Here is a 25965-nt window from a genome sequence, read left to right as displayed (position 1 = left end):
GTAACCTGTTTAATTTTTGCCAGTCCTGTTAAATAGAACAGGAGCCCTTCAAGGAACAGATAGGCAGCCATAGCTGCCATAGGATTGCAAGATTAAATCTTACTTACATGGGCAGAGCTTCAGTTCTTCAGTCAAGCTAACAAAGATGAACTGTAGAATGAGTAGACTCTAGATGAACTTGTTTACTGTCTCTTGAATAAGATTTTAGGATGGATGAATGGATGGAGAAAGAACACATGTAAAGTACTGCAGTTTAGTTAGTTAGGTTTGCCATATGATCTCAGGAAGCCTGGAGAACCATTATTTGTGGTGCAGAGGATTCATTTGTAGAACTCTTAAGTAGCAGGGCTGGAAGATACCCGAGAGCTAGTGAGTGTACAAATGAATGTAATGAGGGAGACATGCTGGGATCGTCCCAGTTACAGTGTGCAGCACGCTCATGTCACACATGGTGGAAGGAAGGAAGGTGGACCAATGTCAGAGATATGGACTCAGTTTAGTACAAAACATGCCTCCACCTTAAGCTAGGAAGCTATGTCATGGGATACAGTGGCATTTATCTAAGTATGCAGTCATTCAGTAGCAATATGGGGATTAATATTTTGACCCTAACTATCTCTGTGGTTCCAGTTACAGATAGGTAGCCGTGTTGGTCTGCCATAGTCAAAACAAAATAAAAAAATTCCTTCCGGTAGCACCTTAAAGACCAACTAAGTTAGTTCTTGGTATGAGCTTTCGTGTGCATGCACACGTGTGGAAGCCATGGTGAAGCAACAGCCACTGTGTCTAGAGTCTTGCTGGCCATCTGTGGCCGGGGTGGGGCATGGGATGGTAGCTCCAGACTGGTGTAGTTTCCAGGCCTCTTTGGTGGGGGAGGGGGACATGGCAGGAGAATGTGGGGACTTGGGATCCATTGGATTCACAGCTGTCCCAGACATGTCTCAACACATGTCCCAACCCCCCGTTTTGATCTGCTTCTGGCAGGATATCTACGCACTTGGACCATTCCAGCATGCATCCAGTGGTGTGAGTGCTGCTTTATATGGTTTAGTTGGCTGAATGCCAACTGCTGGGTTACAGCTTTAATGCAACTTGAAGAAATGGTGCCTGAACTTTCTTGTTTTCCTTTTCACACCCCATCCTTTTTTCTCTCCAGACATGCCTACTGAATTGTTAAGCCTGGAGGCAGGGCCTGTGTTTTTATTTAATCTTTGGTGGACAGATGTACTTATTCTCTTTTATCTTGAGTGACTGACAATGAGTTCTGTAGGGAATTGAGGCACGGCAAAACCTTTTAAAATATGCTCTGAACAAAGGTAAAGGTGCGATGGAAAAAAACGGCACCCCCATCACTGGGCATGATTATGCAATTGCATCACCTTCACCTCTGTCTGTCACCCCCTTCCCCAAATGTTTCCAGTCCGAGTCTGAAGTGGAAGTAAATGTATGAACCTTATCAGAGTGGGATAAATAGTACATTGATCTGAGTAGTGTCTGCTACTGCCTGGCTATGGTTTTGCAAACCTTTAGATAGGGTTTTTTAAGCCTTCCTGCCTGTGTGAGGAACAAATGTGGTTGTATTTCACCTCCCACCAACCCCTGACAATTGCCCTTGCTGGCAAAGCCTGATGGGAATCCCCTGGGCATTTGGACCACAGATGCTCTTCTGCTTTACAGAGATGCCAGTGATTGAACCAGGACTCTTCTACATGCAAAGGATATGTTTTGTCACTGGGCTGCGGCTTCTTCACTCAAGGCCATGGGGGAATAGCATAGGCACAAGATGCTATTGGCAGTAGCTTTCTTATTGCTTCACGACAAAGGTGATTCCTGCTTCTAAGGATCAGAATTTGTCAGATTCCCACGGCCCATGGAAGCTATGCTTTTATGTTCAGGAGCACACCCTTCATCCACAAATTACCCCTTTCTGCCAGAATCCTCCCACTGTATCCCAGGCACTTTCTTCTGAGACCTTTTCTTGACCCCCTTTCTAGCTTTTGAAGCGTCTTTCACTAGCACCATTATTTCTTTCTGCCTTTGAGAATGCTGCTGTTCCTAGCTCAAAAACTTGAGATGCAGGAGGTTCTGAAATATTGAACAGAGGACACCAAGGTCATATTGCCAAATGTGGCAGAACGAGCATAGGTTGTCCAAAAGGTGGCTCTTCATCCTTTCCATTACCCATTTTTTACTTCTCTTGGCTTGCTGGGCGACAGCAGCAGTTGCTCCTTGGAAATTGGTATGGTTACCCACTTCACTGTTAGCGTTCACTGGCATGATTGAGCTGCATCCCCCACCCCCCATCAGCTTTTGTTATGCATTCAGCCAATCCTTTAGTTGACTTTAAATTTTACAGTAAGGAAGAGCCAAGAGCACACATTTCATAGTTCAAGACAGACCATTCTCTTGTGACTCACAGGCAACAGTTTGGAAACCCCGGGGGGGGGGGGATCTTTCCTACAGATCCTCTGATCTCTGAGCATAACAGAGAAGTTGGTTTCAAATCTAATTTTGTTTAGTTGGTGAGTGAACAAAACCTTTTCTTTACTATTGCTACAGTTACAGATAGGTAGCCGTGTTGGTCTGCCATAGTCAAAACAAAATTTTAAAATTCCTTCCAGTAGCACCTTAAAGACCAACTAAGTTAGTTCTTGGTATGAGCTTTCGTGTGCATGCATATCTGAAGAAGTGTGCATGCACACGAAAGCTCATACCAAGAACTAACTTAGTTGGTCTTTAAGGTGCTACTGGAAGGAATTTTTGTATTTTGTTTTTACTATTGCTACATTTGAGTTCTAGGTTTGCACTGCACTTTTCATCCTAAAAAAAGTTACAAGAAATTTGAGCAGTTATTGGTCAAATCAGTTATGTAGAGTATATGCTCCTTGCCAGCATAAGCAAAAAACCATTTTTATAGTATATTTCCTGAATGACTAAAAGTTCTTCACCTTCAACAGTTGCATATTTTAGCAATCGTTTGTAGCATGCTAGTAAGATGGGCTGGTAATACCTTCCCCATATTACACATGGGAGATTGAAAGACATGTTTTATGTCTGTTTATTTACCGGTACATTCATCTCCTGCCTTTCTTCCATCATGCATCCCCAGGTGTTGGACATGTGGTTCCCAGGTAGTCAGCTTTTCCAAGCAATGGCTGTGCTCAGACCTGCTTTGCTTCAGCAAGGGTCTGGCCTCATTACCTGCGGAGTTCACAGACGAAGTGAAAATCATAGCTAATATTCTTAATCACTTGATAGGAGCTGAACATTTGCTCACGTTTTCACAGAGAGAAGCCACACACAAAAACCCCACCTCTGCTCCCCCTAAGGGGTTTATTTAATGTTTTGCTCACGCAAGGGTATTCCCCACCCATTCTTCCCTAGGGCAGCTCTTTTCACTCCTGAAAGCCTCCCCTGAGTTCTGGAGACAGAATAATTTTGTTCTGCTTGCAATATTTGTGACTCGTAGGATTTGGGACTGTTGAGGGAGGGTGGAAGGTACAGGGGCATAACGGCTATGAAGGGATACTATTAATTTTTTTAAAAAAAATTTGGCACATCAGCTTTTGCCAGGTAAAGCCTGAATTACTTCATTGGGTTAGTTTGGTTATGCACCACTAAATTACATGCTCAAGAGGAAAAGAAACTAGCCTGGCATGCTGTCCTGTACTATAAAACTAAATGTGAAATAATGTCTGGTTGGAGTCTCCATTGTTGAAAAGTCTGTACTTGTTCTGTTATGAGATATTAAGGAAGAGGGATGAGGATCACTAAGCACTGGCTGTGCTAGAGAACGCTTTCTTCATTTTGTTGCACTTCAGCATTTTCAATCAATGACTTAACTTGGGGCAAGGTTCCAGAGAGAACAGAAACTCCTTGTTGCAATAGCTCCACTAGCTACCGGTCCATTTCCAAGCACAATTCAGTGTGTTGGTTATGTCTCACAAAGCTCTGTACAACTTGGGTCCAGGCTTTCTGAAGGACCATATCTTGCTATAGGAGCCTGTCTAGGCTTTGAGAACTTCCATTGAAGGCCTTTTTCTTGGCGCCACCAGCTTCACAGGAACATTTAGTGAGGAGAGGCCTTGGACCACTAAGGGGTTGTTGTTGCAAGGTCTTCTGAGGGCGGGTGTTGGGTTTTCTCCCCCTCCTTCTGTGTTCTTGCTAGGATTATGTATTTATTTGTGTGTTGTTGTTTTTTTAAAAAATCATGTTGATTGTGTGTTTTAAGCTGTATTTGTTCTAATTCATGTTGTGAGCCGCCTAAGATCCTATACGGGGAGAAAGGTGGGATATGAATAAAATAGATAAGGTTGAGAGCAAACTCCTGCTACATTCTAAAGTTCTTTGCTGGAGAGAAACTGCGCGGTAAACCTCCCCAATTCCATATGAACTGATGTTGATCTTTGGAGGCCCAATTTCTTGTTCCTAGCCTTTTGATGTACCAACAGGGCCTTCTCAGTGGTGGGGCTTGGTTTATGGAGCCAGGAGGCCTCTCTTGGGAGGGAATCATCTCATAATGCAGTTCAGATGGCTATTTAGTTAATACCCTGCTGTTTGAAAGGTCATTCGGGACAGAGGGCAACTAGTTGTCTTCATGCTCTTACTGAGGTCTGTTGCTTTATGTGATTACATTGCTTTCTTGGGCTTGTATATATTATGCTTTTGCATTGATGTTAAGTTGCCTAGCAGGTCCTTTGGGATGGAAAGGTGAGAGGTGAAAAATGTTAAGTAAAATGGATAAACTAAATGAGTGCTATTCATACACAACTCTCACTGCACCTCCTTGCAGCGCTCATAAGCAACCCCTCGCTGACTTGGGTTTGTCAGCCAGAAGGCAACAGCATGGGGCCAGGGATCTTACTCTGAATTTCTCCCAAACTGCATGCAGGGGTGTCTGAGACCCACGTCACCTTGACTTTAACCTCTGTCAATGTTTCCTGTGATCTCCCAATGCCATAAGGCATTAAAACAAGTCCCAGCATGTTGAAGAAATGTAGCAGCACACTTTTTACGAGTGTTTTGGTACATGTTAATTATGAAATCCTGCAGCAGATTTTATTCTCTGCCAACAGCTCTGCTTTTTCATTTTAAAACGTCATTCTTGTCTGCAGAGATCAGTGTCTGCCTTCCTTTTTTCTTTCAGGCCTCGGAATTGACTGTCAAAGAGAGATATAATACATGCTATGCTCTGATCAGAGACACCTTCTATGTGTGTTTCTTTAAAATAACTTTATTTCCTTTATATTACAAGGAAAGCAATTCTGAGTAAATATTTGAATAATCTTAGGGAAGGACTAGCCTTGCTGTATTCATCCTGCATCAAAATAGTAAATTATGTGACTTAAAGTCCCCTGAGCAAAATGCAGAGGAAAAGGAACTGCAGTTTATGCTGGGCAAACAAGGAGTGTGCAGTCTAGTGGAGACCAAAGCAACTTAAGAAGACAGTTTCAAGGAGGCAAATGGTATGCTCCACTGAAGAGTGTGTGAAATATCCACTAGAAATCATACATTTATTTGCAGCCACGAAGCATGCCTTCGTATCTTGAAAAGTCATACATTTATGGTCACACAAGAAAGCATCGTTCTTAAAATGCTAACATTTGCAGCATTTTATGAAAGTTTGGCATATGTCAATGAAGTTTGGAGGACCAGTGCTCTAGCAGTATGAATGTCATGGACTAGGGATGGGGAATATGTGGCTGCAACTCCCATATGTCCCAGCCAGCATGGTCAATAGTTAAGGATGACAGGAGGACCCAGGTTCCCCATGCCTGGTGTGGACTATGCTAAGCTAGATGGACCAATGGGTAAGGAAGCTTTATGTGTAATGCTGGTTGAAAATCTCTAATATCAACACATATTCAGCTGATACCAACAAACTGCATACACTGTGAGCAAACTGGTAAAACTAAACAGAGGAAATTCGGTGAGCACCAAGTTAAGTCATGGCCAAGACCCACTTCTACATGGGCCATGTTCATCTGTGAAGAACTGGAGAATAAAGTGATGAGTTGTCTGTGTGAAACAGACATAAAGAGCGAGAGAGCAAGAGAGCGCTTTCATATTGTCACCCATAATGCATCAGTGGACCATGTTTGTACATACAGTTCGTTCAAGTCATTGGCTACTGGCTAATTAAGTAATCTGAGCTCCAACATGCATGCGTGGACTTCTGTGCAAAATCAGCAGGTTTTAAGGTTTTAACTAATGTACTTAGGTTTTGTTGATTTTAATAGGGCTTAAAACTCAGCCCTATGCATGTTTACGCAGAAATAAGAACCAGCGAGTTCAGGAGGACTTAGCCTTCCAGTATTTAGGGTTGCCACCTTCGTTCTGCTTTGTTTGTTTTGCCGGATTGCATGTAATATGTAAAGCTGGAGCTCAGATTTCAAGTTACTTTTATTTCCTTGACACGAGAAGGGGGGAGGGAATTGAATCCTCCTGTTTTATAAACACAACAGCAAGTTCTCAGTGTTTGCCAGAAGGGAGCAATTTTTATCCTTGTTCTCTTAGATGTAGCTTTGGGTGGAGAATTCCCAAGCTCTGGGAGATGATAGGAAGCTGGTCAGGAAAGTTTCACTGTTTTTCCTTCCTGACTTGGCATATTTTAATACTGGTCCAAAAAGAGTAATCTCTTGATCTCACTGGTGATTAATAGAAAGACTCTGAATGAACCTGATCAACCACCTTCCGCTGTCAAAGCCCAACTGTGGCATTCTTGTTGTTTAGATCCCTACAGATGTAGGTTTATTGAAACCCTCCTTACTTTTTACACTCCCCCCACACTTAATGGTGGTGTAGTTTCCTGTGATTGAAGCCACATTTTTATATGTGTCAAAATCAGTTCAGCAGTTAGAAAGAAAATCATAATATAGATTGGATCATATTTCCTAAGTAGATGTCACCAGCTAATTCCTTTGTTATACCGTTTAGCTACACAGGATTAAGAGTGTGTTTACCATTAAGCGGTTACATATGGGTCTTATTAGTTCACACACTCTGGCATGACTTTTGACAAATATCTTGTCAAACAGGTTAACGTTTCAAAATGACTCTCAACCACTGAACTTCAAGGACCCTTAAAAAAACCAAAAACCTAACCCTTTGTCATTGAGGAGTGCTGAGGAATACTGTACTATTTTAGATTTGAAAGGCTTTAGCTTTTTTTTTTAAAAAAAAAATCCTCTAGAGGTTTCTATGCTTTCTTTAATGGCGGTGAGGATGGGGATGCAAAAGAGGGTGTGCAACAGAGAAAGATTAAGACTTAATTGATGAAAAGAATCCAGCATTATCTTGTTCTGTCTTCCTTCTCTAGAAAGCCTAGTTCAGTCTCTCTCTCTTCTTTTCCTCCATCCTTCTTCGCCTCCTTCATTTGGAGGGGACTCTTTTTTTTTTCCTTTTTAGCATTTTAATTAGAGAAAAGCTTTCAAGAGCCTCTGTGCGTAGTTCTTTGATCTTGGCTCTGTATGCTGCCTTGTGGTGTTTCTTTCGCCTGCTTGGGTGCCTGTTTTTGGACGCATTATGCAAGTGCCTTGGTCCAAATTACATGTTGGGAATGGCGCAGCATGTTTCTTTATCCATCTCCCCTCCACTTCCTACTGCTTATTTTTATTTAGTGTCAGGATGGGACAGCTGTATACAGAATCGAAGCCATGTGGTCTTGGGTGGAGGAGGCATGGCAGTGGCTGCCAAACGTGTGGTGAGAATGGGACAGGGGAGCTAGATGGCAGCAGAGATGTAAGAAATGTGGGTCAGGAATGACTATATAAGAAAGTTTCAATACTCTGCTGGGAAACTGAGGATGAACAGGAGTCATATTATGTAATTCCCACCCCTACCCCAGTATTTGGAACTCCTTCCTGGAAAACTTATGTGTATTGAGTTACTATATTAAAAGGTGAGCCTGTGTACTAGTTTTTGTACCAAAAGCACAAACCTTTTTGCTATAAGCTACCCTAGCTTTTGACACCTGAAATGTATGAGATGTAGCTATGCTAAGCAATTGGTGTCTTCTTCGTACAACAGGACATCCCCTTCCTTTCCTCTTCACACCCAGCCTACACCATGTCAGCTCCAGAGGGTCCTCTAGACCTTTGAGGGAGATCTTGGATATTGAGCAGTGAGGTGGTATTGGATGAAGCCCAGCCTACTCTTCTGATAGTCCGTTGTTTTAACTGATTTTACTACAGTGGTACCTCGGGTTACATATGCTTCAGGTTACAGATGCTTCAGGTTACAGACTCCGCTAACCCAGAAATAGTACCTCGGGTTAAGAACTTTGCTTCAGGATGAGAACAGAAATCGCACGGCGGCAGTGCAGCAGCAGCGGGAGGCCCCATTAGCTAAAGTGGTGCTTCAGGTTAAGAACAGTTTCAGGTTAAGAACGGACCTCTGGAAAGAATTAAGTACATAACCAGAGGTACCACTGTACTGTGTTTTTATTTTGTTTTAGGCCATCCTGGGACCTCATGGTGAAAGGTAGGTATGAAAACCAATAAATAATAATAGTAGTAGTAATTATCTGTCTGACTTGTGTTGACAACAGCATTGCTATATTTAATTTAAAGGAATAGGATGATGATTGGTATGCATGGCCAAGGATTCTGTTCCTCTCCAATCTCCACCCCCCGTGATTCTACTTGTAAGATTGGCATTTGATCAGGAGTGCATTACTGGAACCAGTTTGGATACTGGAGATAATTTTAATGGCTCTGTCAGGTGGCAAAGTACCCACTCTTCATTAAGGAGATGCCTCTCAATATATAGTCTCTCCAAGAAGGAGAAAACCGTTTGGTAATCTGGGCTGAGATTCTCCCCATCCTTCCTCTCTACTGTAGAATGTGGTAGGAGCAATAGTACTATTGTCCTTTTATGTTGGATGGAGCTACTTTGCATCAGTTTCAGGGACAAAGATTGGGTAGAGGTAACAGAGAATAGAACCAGCTTGGAGAGAGCACAGTCAGAATTGGAAGCCAAAACACTGGAGACAGTCAAGAAGACAAACAAGAGTTTTGGTGAAACAGGGTAGGACGGAGGCGACGGGACAAAGTAAGTTAGAACAAAGGGAGAGACAGAACAAGAAGAAAGAATAAATCCAAGGAGAACTGGAACTCCTGTGCAGAGAAGCAGGAGTCCAAGGTGGGAAGGTTCAACATAGCAACCAAGCTGGAGAGTGCTGCTCTGTTAACCGGGCAAGGGTCAAAGCCTATGTTATAAGATACATCTTTATACTTGGATTAGCAATCCACAGAAGCCTCATATACACCAATCTGTGATGCCAGGAGTGAGAGTCTGTGGTGGACCCAGAGAAATATCTGGCTCCTAAATGTGCAGTCCCAGAGGGCTCCCCATGACAGATATGCCATTCCTTGGCTGGTTCTTATAACAAGTAATACCCCACCCCCTGCACTGCTCCCAATGGAGCAATCTTTGCTTTGCAGGGTTTTTCCCCCCTGGGTATGAGAAATGTTAATCAAATGTTGATCAAATGAAAAAAGCAGGAAAGGAAAGAAAGTGGAGAATGGAAGGATGAATATTGAGTTTGATTGCCGAACCTGAGCAATGAATCTCTGGAGTCCTTATTAAGCGTGCCATTTAATAAAGGAGAAAGGCAATAAAAATAAAAACTTCCTCTTTTCCAGTCTGTAAACATTTCCTGGAAAAACTACTCTGTGGTTTTGAGAAGGATTCCAGAATCTTGCAATCCCTGTTCTCTTCATTTCACCATGACTCACTGGATCGTAGGAAAGTCCCCTCTTGTTTCCAAGAAGAATTGTCACTAAATCAAGCAGGGATTTAATGGAAGCCGTACCTTTTCCTTGGTTAGATGATCCTCTTGGAATCATAGCTGGATTTGGGCTGCTGAAGATTTTATAGGAAAAAATAAATTGTTTCTTGGCTGAAGTGAGGGACAAAGTTCATTGGCATTAATGCAGAAATTGAAACCGTTTATATTACTTACTCCACCAAAAACATGTAAACCTGTCTCCCCACCCCCACCCCAAATGATCATTAATATATTACTTATTAGGTTTTAACTTCATGACATAGCAAACTTAGAAAACTTATCCAAATAGCATGCAGGAAATCATTTACAAGATGAACCTGACACTATTTTAAACAGTTTGTTCCAGTAGCGTATTATGAAACCACATCCTATCCCATTTATTGCTATTACAGCTACATAATAAAGTATTGTGGTTATGCAATTAGCAGGGATTGCACACAGATGAAACATTTCTCAGCCAGCCACATCCCCAGCACATTGTGCTGTTATTGACTTGGGAACCGTACACTATGCAAATCCCTGTGCTGTTTATGCATGTGGGCTCTGCTTTTTCTCATCACTCTCTGCAAAGATAGCTATAACAAGCCTGCACTATTCCCTCATGAGGAAAGGCAGTAGCACCATTGGCTCATGTTGCCAACTCATGCAGCCATGTAGAAAAAGCTTCAAAGAACCATAGAACCATAGAATTTCAGAGTTGGAAAGAACCCTGAGGATGAGATAATCCTCAGGGTCCCTTCCAACTTTGAAAGCAGCTGTCCCACATGGGGATTGAACCTGCAACCTTGGCATTATCAGCACCATGCTTTAACCAGTTGAGCTATCCAGGCAGGTCTGGGTCTGGTCAATGCTTGGATGGGAAGCTACTTGGGGATGTTACCTATAGTTCTTTTGGCTCAATGGAAGCAAAGCAGGAGATAGATAAATAAAAAGCAAGGACAAAAATCTTTGACTTCCCATGTAGTGCAGTGGTACCTCGGGTTAAGAACTTAATTCATTCTGGAGGTCTGTTCTTAACCTGAAACAGTTCTTAACCTGAAGCACCACTTTAACTAATGGGGCCTCCTGCTGCCGCCATGCCTCCGGAGCACGATTTCTGTTCTCATCCTGAGGCAAAGTTCTTAACCTGAGGTAATATTTCTGGGTTAGCGGAGTCTGTAACCTGAAGCGTATGTAACCTGAAGTGTACCACTGTATTTGTGTTTGATAGGGTGGCTTCAACAACTGGTATGTACAGAATCTGGAATGAATTGCAGCAGAGTGTGTCAATCATCTACTGAATATAGTTCCCAACTGGCAATGAGTTAACATAGCAGGCCTCTCAACATAAAGTCTTCAAGAGACACCCAAAGGTTAATAGCAAGAATATATTCTGAATCTCTGCTGGAAGAGTAATCCATAGCACAGAACCAGCTGCATTAAATGCCTGAATTCTGTCCAGTTAAATGATTCTGTAACAAGGAGAATAACTAACTGTACTCCTCTGGATGCTCTCAGTGGTCAAGCTGGGATATAATGGCTCAGGCAATTCTTTTCTGGACCCAAGTTGCTCAGGACTTTGTATATTGATGCAAGAACCTTGAACTTAACCTGGTAATGTATGGGCAGTTGGTGCAGATGTTTTTGCAAATTTGTCACATGCTGTCAGCTGCCTGTCACCATCAGCTGTATTCTGCACCTTACAAACTAGTTTCTTATCACCAGAATGGTTGTATATCTTTATAGGTTTCCCAGAGAGATCACATTGACCTCACAAGTGGGGCTAGCATCACAGCTGAGGGTCTAGACAGAAGCCTGGTATTGTTTCTAAGTAGAGGTTTGCCTTCAAATGCTGCCTTACAATAGCTCTGCGTTGTGATATTTCTTTTCAACCTGTGGAAGAGGCTTGGGAGGTGCAGAAAAGTTCTTAGAGCCATAAAAGTGTTCCTTATCACAAATCTTATCAGGATGCTTCCTGTTCATGTTAGGATTAGCTGTTTCTCAGTTTTGACAGTGTATTTGACCTTGGGCTCTGAGCCAGTTTAGCTCAGATTACGGTGGTGTTTGCTCAGTTCCTTTTCTTTGAGGATATGATTCAACTTTCATTGCATTGAATAGGAAAACCTCCGTTGGCTTAGGTAGGAACAGCAATCCCACATCCTACTCCAACCTGTGATTTGCTCATATGCATGACAGGTGCGCTGAAGACCAAAGAAAGGCAACATCCCCATGTAAAACCAGGGGGAGGCGGAACCCCTATTAATCTCTCTTGCAAACAATAGTAAAGAGGAAATGGTTCAACATGGACCGCAAAGGACTGAAGGCGGATGAGGAATTCTGTGTCTTTGTTATCTCATCATTATTCTCCCTCTGGGAACTACTGAATCATTGACTTATGTAACAAATTATTGGCTACTTAACCTTTACAGTTGGAGTTGCCATTATTATCCGTGCTGTTAGATTATTCCGGGGGCTACCTTTGGGTGGGAGCAGGCAAAGGAGGATCGCTCATGAGTCAATTTGCCCAGGATCGTATTCTAAACATGCACACAGCGATTGCGCTGTGCCTTGCTGACCCAGGCAGCTATGAATAGAAATGGTGTGTGTGTGTGTGTGTGTGTGTGTGTGTGTGTGTGTGTGTGTAGGTAGGTAGGATGGGACTCTTCTTCAACAAGAAGTTGGAGTACCATCCCATGCAACTGCCTATTGCCTATTCCTTGTCACCAGTCCTGAAGAACAAGGTATTCATTTAATTAGAAGAGGTTCATTGCCTCAGAATGAATACTGTGGGCAGAGGTGGGACTAAACAAACACAATTGTATTGTACTGTCTTCTCACCTGCTCCCAAAATTTTGTTACAGATTTTTGGGGAAGTGGGAAATATAACAAGGGAGCCATATCCAGTGTTGTCATGCTTTCTCTCCTTCCCCTCCCATCTTATTCTGACACACAGTTCGAATGGCAGTTTGCGTCATGCACAAGTGCTTTGCATAAGCAGAAACACCATGTACTGTATCTGTAACATCTGGACTTTGCTCTTTAAAACAGTTTCTGAAGTTTGTTCCAAGTACCAGAACTGCACTACTAGAGAATGTTAAGATGCAAAAGCAAACACTGAAAATTGGTGAGGCATTCTGAAAGAGGCCAAATACGACATTGTTACTGGTTGGCTGGTAAAGTATTCTGACTCAAGCAGTCTTAATTTCATAACTGCTACCATGGCTCCACCCCACCCCACCCTCAACATTCATACCTCCCTCCCTCCCTCCCTCCCTCCCTCCCTCCCTCCCTTTCGTTGGTTGTGGCTTTTCATTTTTAAGAAGGATGATATATTACAAACCAACTTGTCTGATCAAATATATAGCTTTGACAATCAGCACTGTGTGAAGTCAGTAGTCTAATCTTATCTGGCGATATCTACTCAGCCTTCCCTCTTTTAGATTAAATGGTTCAGTTGATCTAATATAATAATATATAATCTGTCATTCCAAAAATATTTAAATTCATCTTCCTCTCGAGTGGATTTATTTATTTATTTGAAATAAATACTAGAAGCGTTCTGTTGGGAAGAATCTGAAGTGTAATTGTTGGGAGCAAAACCATCTATATGAATATGGATCTGCCAAATTCTTTATTTTTGCACTGTTCAGAATATTCCAGCTTAAGCTTCTGCCATAATGTAGACTGGAAAGAGCATGTTTAATAATGCTAATAAAAAAATTCCAATACGCTATTGTCTGAAGTATCTAGAGTGAGCAGTTCCACTTAGGTTAATCCATGAGATGTGCTTCTCTCTCATGAGACTGTCTTCTCTCTTGGAAGACTTAAAGACACATCACTCACCAGCTTCAGCATGCTTGCAGCAGCTGGAAGAGACTAAATACTAATGTGGATTCTAGCAAGTCATCACCTTTCTAGCTGCCAGCGATAAGGCCCTATAAGCGTCGTATTTCAGAACAAAATTATTCAGACATATGAGAAGGTTTGTCTGGATAATTGTTGCTGTACTGGTGCCAAAGAACAGAAAATGAAACAGACATCTTCATAACAGGGCTTGTATGTGTGCATGCATGTGTATGTGTGCTACACAGAAGTTAATGTTTTAGGACCCCTTCACACTGGTTGTGTTCGCACCAGCAGTACCTGCTTTTCCCATTAAGGAAGCCTAGACACTCCTATAACAAATATTCCTGTAGCTGAGCCATTTCCTCATGTGAGCATGACTGGTGTAGGGCCCTCTCCCCATCTGCTTCAGGCAGAAAGAATAGTTGCATCCCCTCAAGGAAGTCCAAGTAACTTTGCCCAATATGATATTCTTACCTGGGAGAAAGTGGGGAATGCCTTCTTTTACATAAAGCATAATAAGGCAACCCTCAAGAAGTACCTGTTACAGCCCAGCAAGATGAGAGGCAGATGATATGGTCTGAGATGGCCCTGGTGGTCATGTTTTGGAGCAGGGAGATGAAATGATTTCTTGAGGAGCTTCTCCCAAGGGCAGCATCTTGGCTACCACTTGTGGACTCATTACTCAGGCTTGGTAACCATATAAGGCTTTATTCCAGATTTCACTACAGTGTCCAAATATATATCAGGTTACACAGTTCAGAAGTCATAGCAGAGCTCTAAGGTACATGGCTAGGCTAAGACATGGTCCAATACCTGGCATGCCCCCCAGGTTGACCTTTGGAAGAGTGGGGCAGGCACATCCATTCTATGCAGTCATTTCCCTAAGCCTTGGGATCAGGCAAGCAAGTGAGCACTCCTACAGGTAGGTAGTCTGCTGGGTCTGCTAGCTGTGGCTGCTTCTTGGGTGATGTGGGTGGGCTTACACAACCAGCTTACTGTCCATTCTACACTCAGGGCCTTTCGCAGGAGCAGGAAACACTTCACTGACAGGTAGCAGCAGCTGAGGCAAGTCAGGTTGCTGCTCTACTGTGGCAGCCAGGGGATCCACTGTCAAAGAGGTAGGCCTCTCCCCTGACAACCTGCTCGCCCCTTCCTCAGCATCTAGATCACTAGGCCACAAGGCCCCTCCCCTTTCTTCCTATTCTTCCTCCCGCTTGGACCAGCCCTGCCAAGATGTCTCCATGGGGCTCAGGACAGACAAATTGATCAGACTAAAAAACCAAACACAGAGCTGCAGTTTAAAAAAACCCTCAGCCAGACCCTATTGGTTTCTCAACTCACCTGATCTAGTTAAGCTGATGAGCTGCCTTCTGTGGGCATTACATGGATGGGTCCGCAGCACCACAGACGTCAGGGCAGTCGTTCTCTCAGCCTGAGAATTGTCCCAGTGGCACAGGGGGTAAAAGTGTCCTGGGCTTTGCTGCCAGAATCCCTGGCTCAAGTGTACTGGTGCGTTAAAGCATCTCGCCCTTTGTTTGCTTTTGTTCATGTGAATTCAGCTGGAGGCAGAACATTTTTCATCCATTGTTAATAAATACCTAGTGCCCAGGGATGGGTGTATTACACATGAATTCCCCATCTGATAATGCAGAGGTCCCCCAGCATTATATTTCTGGCTGTTACTGCACCTGTTGATTGAAAACATACATAATATTTTATCCTTTTTTTTTCTTGGTTTCTTCCAAACCTTTCCATTTTGTGGTCTCTGAGTTGAAGATTTTTGTGAATCAAATCTACCAAATGAAACAGACTGATTAGTGAGCTGGTGGGTTTAAATTTGACTTGGTTTGTTCCTGTTTATTTTAGCTGTCTTTTTATTATTGTTTTAGCTATTATCTTGCTGCTGAAAACTTTTTAAATGGCACAAAAGTGATTATTGGCTTTGGTGGCTGACATTAGCTGCAGAATTCATTGTCATAATAATCAAAGGTTTTTTAAAAGAATGTTTCAAGGTCTTACTACTGTGATAATATTATATAAAACATTTAAGAAATGGCTAGCAATATTTCCAAAGAGAGGGATCTTAGTCGGATTTCCATGAGTTAGGAGGTTAAGTCCTCAAGTGACAGTAACCCAAAGAATATGAATCCATTGCTTGACTCTTCTCGAATAGACTCACCAGCACCAGAGCTCTCATCTGGAGCTCAGGAGGTATCTCTGCCTTTGGACTAAAAAACAAACTTGGCCTTGATCTCCTCTGAGAATCAGGCCTCAGTATTTAGACTCAAGACCAGAGTTTCCCAAACTTGGGTCTCCAGCTGTTTTTGAACTACAATTCCCATCATCACTGACCACTGGTCCTGCTAGCTAGGCATGATGGAGGTTGTAGTCCAACAGCAGATGGAGACCCAAGTTTGAGAAACCCTGTTCTAGACTAAACTACAAAGCCTTGGCAGTTACTACAGGCTAGTACTGCAGCAACTTTTTCTTTCTGCCTCAACTGCAGGATTTCTGGTCATGTTCTTACACTTTAGCCACTGAACTCCGAACCAGCAGCTCTAACACTGTCTGGGGTCTGGAATTTGGAGCACCATCAAACTGGCTGTGGAACCATAGTTCTCCATTTCTAACTCCCTGTCTCTTGGGCCATCGCCTTGTCTCAGTAGCAGAGATTATGATTGATCAAGAAATAGGGCTTTGGTTGCCATGACTAGAAGAAGCAAAATAAGTTATAAGTAAGCCCAGATATGGATGGACCTGAAGAACTGCACAATTTATTCTAGCTGTAGAATCCAATTTTACTTGGGTTTTGAGTTTGGAACAGATTTGTTTGGTTTTTTAAAACTCAAAAGATTTGTGGGAAACACTTCATTTAAACACTTTATACTGAGGAGGGTGGGTGATGGAAACCTTTCAATTCATGCTACAACGGATACTTGCCCTTTGGAAGGTCTGTAAAACATTTTAATGTGGTTCTACTTTGTATCAGTGTATCTGGTTCAAAATTAACAATGGTGGATCAAATTACAGATATTTCAATTCACCCCTCAAATTTTTATGGAGGAGAGCACCCACTTAAAAGGAAAAATAGGGCTTCACTATTTATTGTGGATGCCTTTTATTTGATGCATCTGCAGGTCTAAGGGAGCTGCGTCCTAAGGAACAAAGAATGGGACTGGCAAGAGGAAACTGAACCATCTGCTGTCATCAACATCTGTCTATTCTGGTTGGCAAACTTTTTAGTATGTTTTTTCACTGGAACAGATGACACCCATTGCAAGATGTATGGTATCCTATTAAGGACAAAATGATAACCAGTATGAAAATAGGAACTGCAGTTATTTCAGACTTGTATATTTGAAATGTTGCACCTGTATTGAAATGTTGCACCTGTATTGCAGTTCTCCAACAATAAGGAAATGTAACTTTTTAAAGGAAGTGAGTGAAGAGCAGGAGGGAAAATGTATGCGTCATCCCAGTTGTGTAAATGGCTGCACTGCAGGGCACTGAAGGGTTAATGCAGGAGAGGGCTGGAGCACCCCCTGACCAGAATCATGCCACCTTTTAAATGATTCACATTTCGTTAAGAAGAGAAAGTTGTAACTCTTTGGGCTGGGCAATAGCAGGTATAGTATGATTAGCTGCCAAGTATTCATAAGGACGTGGATAGGATTTTTAATATATTCATGCATTTGATCATTTAAAATGTGCATATGCCCTTGTACGGATTCTATTTTTTGATGTTGATTGGTTCTGGCAAAAAAATAATGGTTGACAAGGCTCAGATTGATAAATTTGTCGCCTCCCAATATTCCCTCATCTGTGGCAGCTATTGAGACTATAGATCCATTGTGTGCCTGCACAAATTCTGGCTCTCGTTTACTTTTAGCTTGGCACTGGCAGGTTAATACAAACACTTTGGTGAGTGGAATTGATTAGATTGACAAATGCAAAGGCACATTCAAATACCATGTTGTACACACTGCAAAATTCAATTTGCTTTATCTTCTGTCCAAAGTTCAACCAAAGTTTTATATCACAAAAGGCAGAGATTTCTATTTGGGCTGTATGGAGGGACATGAGGAGGAGACAAGTATACAGTTATACTGCTTAGGTGGCCTCTGCGGATGTGATTAGCAGCCTTGTCACCATGAAGAGGAGTGGGGATGTGCTGTGTAGCTCTGTTACTGACTTCACCCACTTCTCACAGTCCTCCTTCGGATGGCATCCGTAGGCAGGGGGCCTTTGCATATACATTTATCCTCATGAAGACTTCCAAAGAATCTGGAATGCTAAACAGTCAGGAGCTCCAGATTCTATGGAAGTCTTTATGTATTCCACTGTACGACTGAATACAGGAAATGTATAGCTCAGTCAACAGAGCATGAGAACCAGTGTAGTGTAGTGTAGTGTAGTGGTTAAGAGCGGTAGACTCATAATCTGGGGAACCGGGTTCGCGTCTCCGCTCCTCCACATGCAGCTGCTGGGTGACCTTGGGCTAGTCACACTTCTCTGAAGTCTCTCAGCCCCACTCATCTCACAGAGTGTTTGTTGTGGGGGAGGAAGGGAAAGGAGAATGTTAGCGGCTTTGAGACTCCTTCGGGTAGTAATAAAGCGGGATATCAAATCCAAACTCCTCTTCTTCTTCTTCTTCTTCTTCTTCTTAATCTCAAAGTCTGTAGGTTCGAGCCCCATTGCAGGAGGTTGCAGACATCTGCAGTATATATGTGGGTATTGGAGGAAGGGTTGAGTGGCTCAATCACCCAACCAGTTGAGGATGGATGATGGCATGTTGCTCCCATGCATAGGTAATCATACTTGATGGGAACTTTGGGCACCTAGAAGTCTTGTGCCGAGTATAAAAGAAAACACAAAATAAGTCATCAAGGTTTGGAATAATATGAGAATCATAAGCCGTTCCTTCAGAATGCCAAAAAAACCCCACCCCAACCTGCATTCAAAAGGCAGAGATTAATTTATCTTGCTGGTTTTTTTTAAAGCCGTCAAATGTGAAGTGAAAGTTTAGAGATATATATGTGTGTGTGTGTGTGTGTGTGTGTGTGTATGTATAGTGCTGGATTGAGTGAAAACTGATCACTGCTCTCATTGCTTGTTTTCACTGGTGCTACTTGGAACCCTCCAGGCAGCGGTAAAGCTGGCAGAAATTAGGTCACTTTTAAGTACGCTGTTGCTTGGGAAAGCAGCTGCACAGAGAGAGCACTGGAGTTCTTCATTGTGCAGAAGCACCCACAGGGAAAAGCAGGGGGTGGGGACACTAGGATCCCCAACATTGCAGCAACTACAAGGGTGGGGTAGGCAGACGGAACAAAGGAAGCAAGTGCCCTTCAGAGCTAGCCGTGAGCTAGGAGGCTGGGCCTTGTAGCTGAAGGGACTTGATAACCCCATACAAACATATGAGTGTTCTTTCTTTCTGCAGGGGGAGGGGATAAGGGGAGGCTGTGGCTGGCTTATCAGTGGACATTCTTCTCAAGTTCCCACAGGTCTCATAGATGGGGAAGGAGTGGAGAGAAAGAAACCCTTTCTGTTAGACTGGGGGAATACAAAAGAAACACCTTGCAGAAGAGAATCGGTAGCTATTCAAAAGCTTCAGACGCTTGGGGTGTCAGGCACAGCGGCGTGCAGATGGATGTAAGCAGATGGACACGCCATCGATGTGTTGGTTGCAGTAGCCATTGTGAGGGAAGCAAATGGATTTGCTTTGTTATTCAGTGCAGTTAGTGTGAGAACAGGCACTATATACATCTTCAAGAGGTGCGCTTGGAGAGGATGGGAGGTGAAGGTCAGGAAATGGCCAGCACACTCGTAATTTGGTGTTATCTGGCATCACTAATTAGCAAATGGCTGAGGAGACTGTGCCAACGTGTGCACCCAGAAAGAAGCCAAACAAGCCATCTTCAACAGGCAGCATTCAGTTCATTATGTGGCGGTTTTGTTTGAGTTTATTTATTAACAGCTTCTTGTCTTTGGCCTATGTCTGGGTTTACGATGTGGTGGCTCTAAGTGAGTTTTTCTGCCCAGCCCGTCCCACCAGCTGCCAGCCTGAAATGAGGTTACATCCGAGTCGCTGCCCCCCAAAAGGATGACAAGTCGAGTGGTGTGTGTAACAGAATGGTACAATGCTAGCCCTCCATTGATCCTGCCAGCGTGGGTCTGGATTTGGGCCAGAGCTGCATGCGAAGAAACAAGCACTGCCATTGTCTGTTTACTAGCTGAGAGAAAAGAAGAAGAGAAAGCAACCTGTAAAAAAAAAATGGGTCCTGCTGCCAGCGGGAGTCCTACCAGCTCACATATGCCTGTTGGTATTTGCTGTGGGCTTTTAGGAAGACACATTTGGTGGGAAGTCATGGAGAAAGCCAACTTCAAGAAGCTAGTGCAGGAAGAATAGCCCTCTGGGAGGCTTGTGCAACCTTAACAGTGTACATGGGGTTATGTGAAGGCACCCCTCATCTCAAAAGCTCTTTGCATGTAGAAGGCTAACACCATATTTCCCCCCCCCCCCCAATTTTCAGTGTTTTCAGTGTTGTCTTTAATAGAGTTACTTATTTAACTGCTTTAAAGAAATATTTATATTGATTCTGTCTGTTTTAGCTGTATTGGTTTTAATTCATGCTGTGAGCCGCCTTGGCCCCTTGTACTGGGAAAAAGGAGGGATATAGATAAAACGAACAAATCAATAACAGGTTAATGAATATCAGGGAGAAGGTTGAACTTATATGTTTTCCAGCATGCCAACTTTTCCATGTGCAGGCCATTCCTCCTCTGAGTTGATAAAACCTCAGGTGAATTATGAGGTGATAAAGCAGGCCATTCCCTCAGGTAAGTTCTGAAGTGAAGTAACTCCTGAAGAGTGGACTTTTGGGGGAAAAATAAGTTGGCTGATAAATTAGGGAAACCATTTTAATATATAAAAAATTAATTCATTCGATAGTTCAATTAAACATTGAAATATTAATAAGGGAATGTTGTCTGGGAAGAATGGGAAACAACCTCCAAGCTTGATGGATCTCTTTACCATGCACAAAACAGGTTTGTTTTTTCCACTGAGTGAGTAGCCACTAATGTTCCAAGATACTTTTGGAGTCCAAGGTCAGCATTGCCTCATGATGACTCAGTTGAAAAAGGCTAAGGTACGGTAATGGAAATCAGTTCCTTCAAGTTTGTTCACAGCACTTTTAATTTGGCAAACATATTTGGGTTTTGCATACAAAGGCTACACAATCTAAGCCATAGCTGGTTACGTATAATTATTGGCACAGGCTGTGGGAGCTATTTTATTTCTTGAGTGTTATAAAGAAGGTAAAAGATAAAGGTCACTCCATCTGGGAAATTACTAGAGTGAATTAAAGGACATAAAGTTTGCTGGGAATGAGAAGAACATTCAAGAGTGTTTTAGAAAGGTGTTACATGTTCCTATGTTCTATATTCTGCCCAGAAGGACTAATAGAGTGTGTACATACTTCATACTGGCATGTCAACATAATAAAATTAAAAGCAAATGGTTTGTTTGTTTTTTAAGCCAAGATGTTTAGTGAGGTTTCTTTTCCTTTTTTACAGACAGGTTTCAGAAACAGGAGTATTTTTATCTGGGCCGGTAGTTTTTATGGCTCAATGATTGAGATGACGAGTGTTGGGCGTGGCTGAGAAATTAGATTGAAGATTATCTGTAATATACTTCATGCATGTATACTGTATATCAAAACTTTCAAATCTGTGGTAAACACAGAAAAGAAAATTATCTCTATGTTCCTGGCCATATGTCTCTCTATAATGTGCATATTTATATGCAACAAGGTTTTGTCTCCTGATCTGGTTGGCTTGAGATTCACCTAATTTATTACACAGTTCAGGAAACAGTTTGAAAAACACTTGTCCCAAGAGATGTTATTAGCCTCTGCAGATAAATAAGTCTCTGCAGGTTGAGAAATGGGCCTCCCAAATGGTTGTTCAAATCAGCCCTCTATTCACATCCATTCAAATGAACTCTTGACATTTTATAATTTGTAAAAAATTCAAAATCATTCATAGTTCAATGCTTTTTAACATAAACCAAAATCAAATGAAAGTAATTTTCTTAAGATTGCCAAAATATCCCATAATTGCAAGTCGGTCTATAGCTAAATGGCTACTAATGAGCTGTAGCTGTGGCAGTAACAAATATAGACAGAAAATCCATACAGATAATTAAGAAATTATCCATGTGGGAAAAAGCTCGACTGTCTGCCATCTCTGCTGTGAAAGCCAAAACATGTTACTGCTGTTTCCTCCTCATAGCTCTATCCCTTGCCCCGGTGCCAACTACTTAACGGCAACATTGAACTTTGACTTGCTTTGAAAACGGTGCTCTATTATGGTACATAGTTCAGTATTTGAAAAACTAGTGTGAAATGCTGCTCCAGGGTCAAGGTGTGGTGGCTATCAACTAATTTTGTCAAGTATTTTTAGCATGTGGTGTTAGATTAAAACTCCCATCAGCCTTGGTTATTGGTCACGCTTGCTGGGGCTCATAAGTGTTGTGGTCCAAAACATTTGGAATGCACCAGATTGGTGTTACCTTGGTGTTTCCCCTATAACTACCACTTTTGCTTGATTATTTACAACCCAGCAGTCTTAATACACAAAGCTGCATAGATAACGTACAAGGAATGGGAGACATGGGGAAATTGGAGGAATTACACAGTGCTGGTTGCGCTGCCTCTGAATGATCAGGTGCCCATAGTCATTCCATTACCTCCTGGAAGTTGTCACTGAACTGCAGAGCTCAGATTGTGAAATTAAAATATGCTGGGGTTCCAACCTTTGTGCCAGTACAGTGGTACTTCGGGTTAAGAACTTAATTCGTTCTGGAGGTCCGTTCTTAACCTGAAGCACCACTTTAGCTAATGGGGCCTCCCACTGCTGCCGCGCCACCGCTGCACGATTTCTGTTCTCATCCTGAGGTAAAGTTCTTAACCCGAGGTACTATTTCTGGGTTAGTGGAGTCTGTAACCTGAAGTGTCTGTAACCCGAGGTACACTGTAACTGACTCAGTTGCTTCAACTACTAATCCTGCATAGTTTGGGTCACTGTAGTTATTCAGCAAGAACTGGGAATGACTAATCTTTTAGCTTAAAGTCTAAGAAAAAACCCCACATTATGACTATACTAATCTATTGCTCTTTTAGGTACCTCAAGACCCTTGTTGTTTTTGCTGCACATGGCTAACACTGTGGAATCACGGCTAAAATGTGTGGTCTGAAAGAATCTGTCTCTTTCTAGTTCGTGTCCCTTTTGCCTGTGTTCACTCATAAATTGGTTCTGTTTCCACATTGATCTGCAATTAAATAAAAATACTAAAAAATCTGCCCAAGAATTCACTGCTAGAAACATGTTCAAATGGGTAACCTTAAAATATTTTCTCTCAAAATGTTATCTCAAAAACATTGTTTTCCAAAGTATACATTTTTAAAATGTATGTTGATGCATTTTTGAGCCAAGAACTAAATCAGGAGATTCAGGAAGTGCAAAAGTCAGAAAAATAAGCAAACTGTGACCCCCAGATTAGTCCAGGACATGCAAATCAGGTCATATCATATTGGAATTTCAAATTCTGCAAGCATGGAGTCCTTCTCTTCCCTTGCCCCCCGCCCCACATTAGGGGAGATGAGGGAGGCTTAAGCATCCCTCTCCTATTTTCTTTGAAAATTGCCCCTTCACAAAGCTTTTATTTACAGCATGGAGCCGCCTCTGGGATTTAAATACACATGTTTCTATGTGTGAAACAGGAAGCTCTGACAGAGCAGCTGGCTCAGCTGTAATAGTTGCAATGTGGCCAATGAAATACACTGGAGTTGGGCTTACTTTCATACCTATTTGTGTTGCATTCAGTACATTTCCCTTTAAGACAGTCTTCTGATAGTGGCAACCTGGGCAAATGCACTCATCAAACTGGGATGAGCTCTGTCATCCCAGGATTTTGTCTGTACTTTGTCCTTCCTCACTTTTAGTCACCAGGAAATCATCCTCACATTGTAAATCTGGGGCTGGCTTGTTGACACATTGAAAGACTCTGTGTCTTGAGGCTCCAGTCACCATGTTGGCTAAATGGATTACCCTCCATCATCACAGGGATGCATTATTCATTAGAGGGAGAAGTCCTCAAAACTGCTTTATGATTAATGGGCTGTAATAGAAAGAGTTCCTCCAGATGTCACAGAGACTTCACAAATCTGTCTTAATCTCTGCAGCACACAGGCACATACACACACTTCTCCCCGCTGTCTCCATAAGCAAACCACCTAAGGGTTGAGTACATTTGACCTAATTCTCCTTTTGCCTATGCTATGTCTATATCAACCACTTTCCATTGGTATCACTGGCCAGGAGCCTGATCTAGGATGACCTAAATGTCTCGAGAATTAAGTTCTCAGGCGTGGAGATATCAACAAATTCTAGAGACATCAACACAGAGTGGCACATTGAATAAAAATACAATGAAAGAATAACCAAGATGAAAATGGAACATATTTCTTCCAAACTCTCTAAGGAATTACCAATTTAGTTATAGGTTTGGTATTCTCACTGACTTTTCACAGGCTGGCTTTTCATCATTATGAGCTGCTGGTAGTAGATTCTTTCTAACACTGCCCAAGATAGGCTTGGTGGTAGCTTCATTTGTTTTGAAATGTGTCAGGCTTTATTTTAATAAAAGTTATTTAAGCCTATCGTTTGTATTTTAAGATGTATAAGTGAAGTATAAACAATGTGTTCTCCCTGATCGCTGCAGCACTCAAAAGAAGGGCATATGATATATGTGTTGTACTGATTTAAATACTGGATGGGATTCACCTAACAGACACTGTCAACAGAACTGGTTGTAACTGGTCTTTCTCCCCTCTCTTCCCCCTGTACCCCCCCAAAATTGGCTATTGGGGTCAGAAAAATGCCCAGAACAGTGGGTGTGGGTGTGGGGAGATCATTCCATCTGGCAACAGGACCGTCTTTACCCGGGGGTGCAAGGGGTGTGGTGCACCTGGGCGCCACACTCTGGGGGGCAGCAAATGCACACCGGTCCCTCTCAATTGGCAGCAGTGAAAAGCTGAAGTCCCCGCCCCCCTCATCCGTCGCTCTGTTTCTCTTTTGTTTTTTTGTCAAACAAAAGCTGTTTTTCCACTGCATTGTTGTTACAGGTTGAGTTTGTCCCCCTAAAAAAGTCAACAACTTCTGTTTCCCCCCTCCCCAAAAAAGCCCCCCCAAAGGGGCACTGGGCAGATCTTTGCACCCCGTCGGCGCATATCCTAAAGAAGGCCCTGTCTGGCAAGCTGATATGCTTGCACAGATGGAATATTTGTAATAGCACAACATTGCATTCCACCCCAAGTTCAGCTGCAAATCGCACTTTGTAGCTTGGTCAGATCACACTCTCAGCCTTGACTGTTTCATGGGGTAGCTATGAGGCTGCAGTGCTATTCTTCTGTGCTGTTTTGAAGACGGATGTAATACAAATGCATATATAACAGGAATGGGGAATGACTTTGAGTCTGAGGGCCACTTTCCTTGATGGGCAACCTTTCAGGAGCCACAAGCTATTGCTGGATGGGGCCAGAAGCAGAAGTGGAGAGATCAAAACTTTGCCTTTGTACATGCACCCCTCTCTTCCATCCAGAAAAGGAAGAGGCATGATCACAGTTCGAGGACACATTTTAGCGTGTGAAACAGGGCCAGTAGGAGGTATGGCTGGGGAGGGAGTTTGTTCTGGAGAGAGGGCCGGGTAAAGAGGCTTTGAGAGTCACATTTGGGCTGAAGATTCCCCACCTCTAATGTATAACATGAAACAGACCAAAGCCTACAAAATTACAGTCTTTGAACATTCGGTCTTGCATACTACACAGCTTAGAATTACATTTGATGACAATAATAAAAAAATGGTAACAAGCACCTTGGTGCTGTCGTCCTCTGCATATGTGTGATAAGTGCATAAGTGGGACTTATCTCTGAGTAAACATCCATAGGTTCAGTCTTTAAAGTGCTAAATAAACATTAATTGGTTTCTCCACAGGACTCCTCGGTTGCAAGTAGAATAGTGTTAATATAACCATGCCATTTAGAAGATAGCCTGGTTTTAAAATCCACTTTAGCCACATAGAAATCTATAATGTCTGGCCTTCGGAGAGGAGGTATTCCATTTAGACAGAAAGCTAGTCATTTCTAGCCCTGAAACTTAAGAGTGCTTTCTGCCTTGCGGTTCCATTTCCCAAGAAGTATAGTAAACAAAGTCTCCGTTGAAGTCTGTCACCCTCCCAATTTCTTCTCTTGCCATTTCCCTCTCATTTCATGCTGCCTTCGTGACAGAA

The 25965-nt window shown here is 42.5% G+C and overlaps 1 protein-coding gene and 1 long non-coding RNA gene across 3 annotated transcripts in view; one reads left to right on the top strand and one right to left on the bottom strand.

Annotated features, from left to right (window-relative positions):
• Positions 1-25965, top strand: part of NHS (NHS actin remodeling regulator) — a 240124-nt gene that overhangs the window by 47300 nt on the left and 166859 nt on the right. The window lies entirely within an intron of this gene.
• Positions 9582-14939, bottom strand: LOC309340398. Its single transcript, XR_014155970.1, has 2 exons — positions 14090-14939; positions 9582-9864 (listed from the first exon to the last, which is right to left on the bottom strand). It is a non-coding gene; the product is annotated as an uncharacterized lncRNA (long non-coding RNA).

The sequence above is a fragment of the Podarcis erhardii genome (assembly GCF_964252035.2).
Source record: "Podarcis erhardii genome assembly, chromosome: 4".
In the NCBI taxonomy this organism is placed as follows: Eukaryota; Metazoa; Chordata; class Lepidosauria; order Squamata; family Lacertidae; genus Podarcis; species Podarcis erhardii.
The sequence above is the reverse complement of the archived record's forward strand: the minus strand, read 5'-3'. Positions and strand labels throughout refer to the sequence as shown.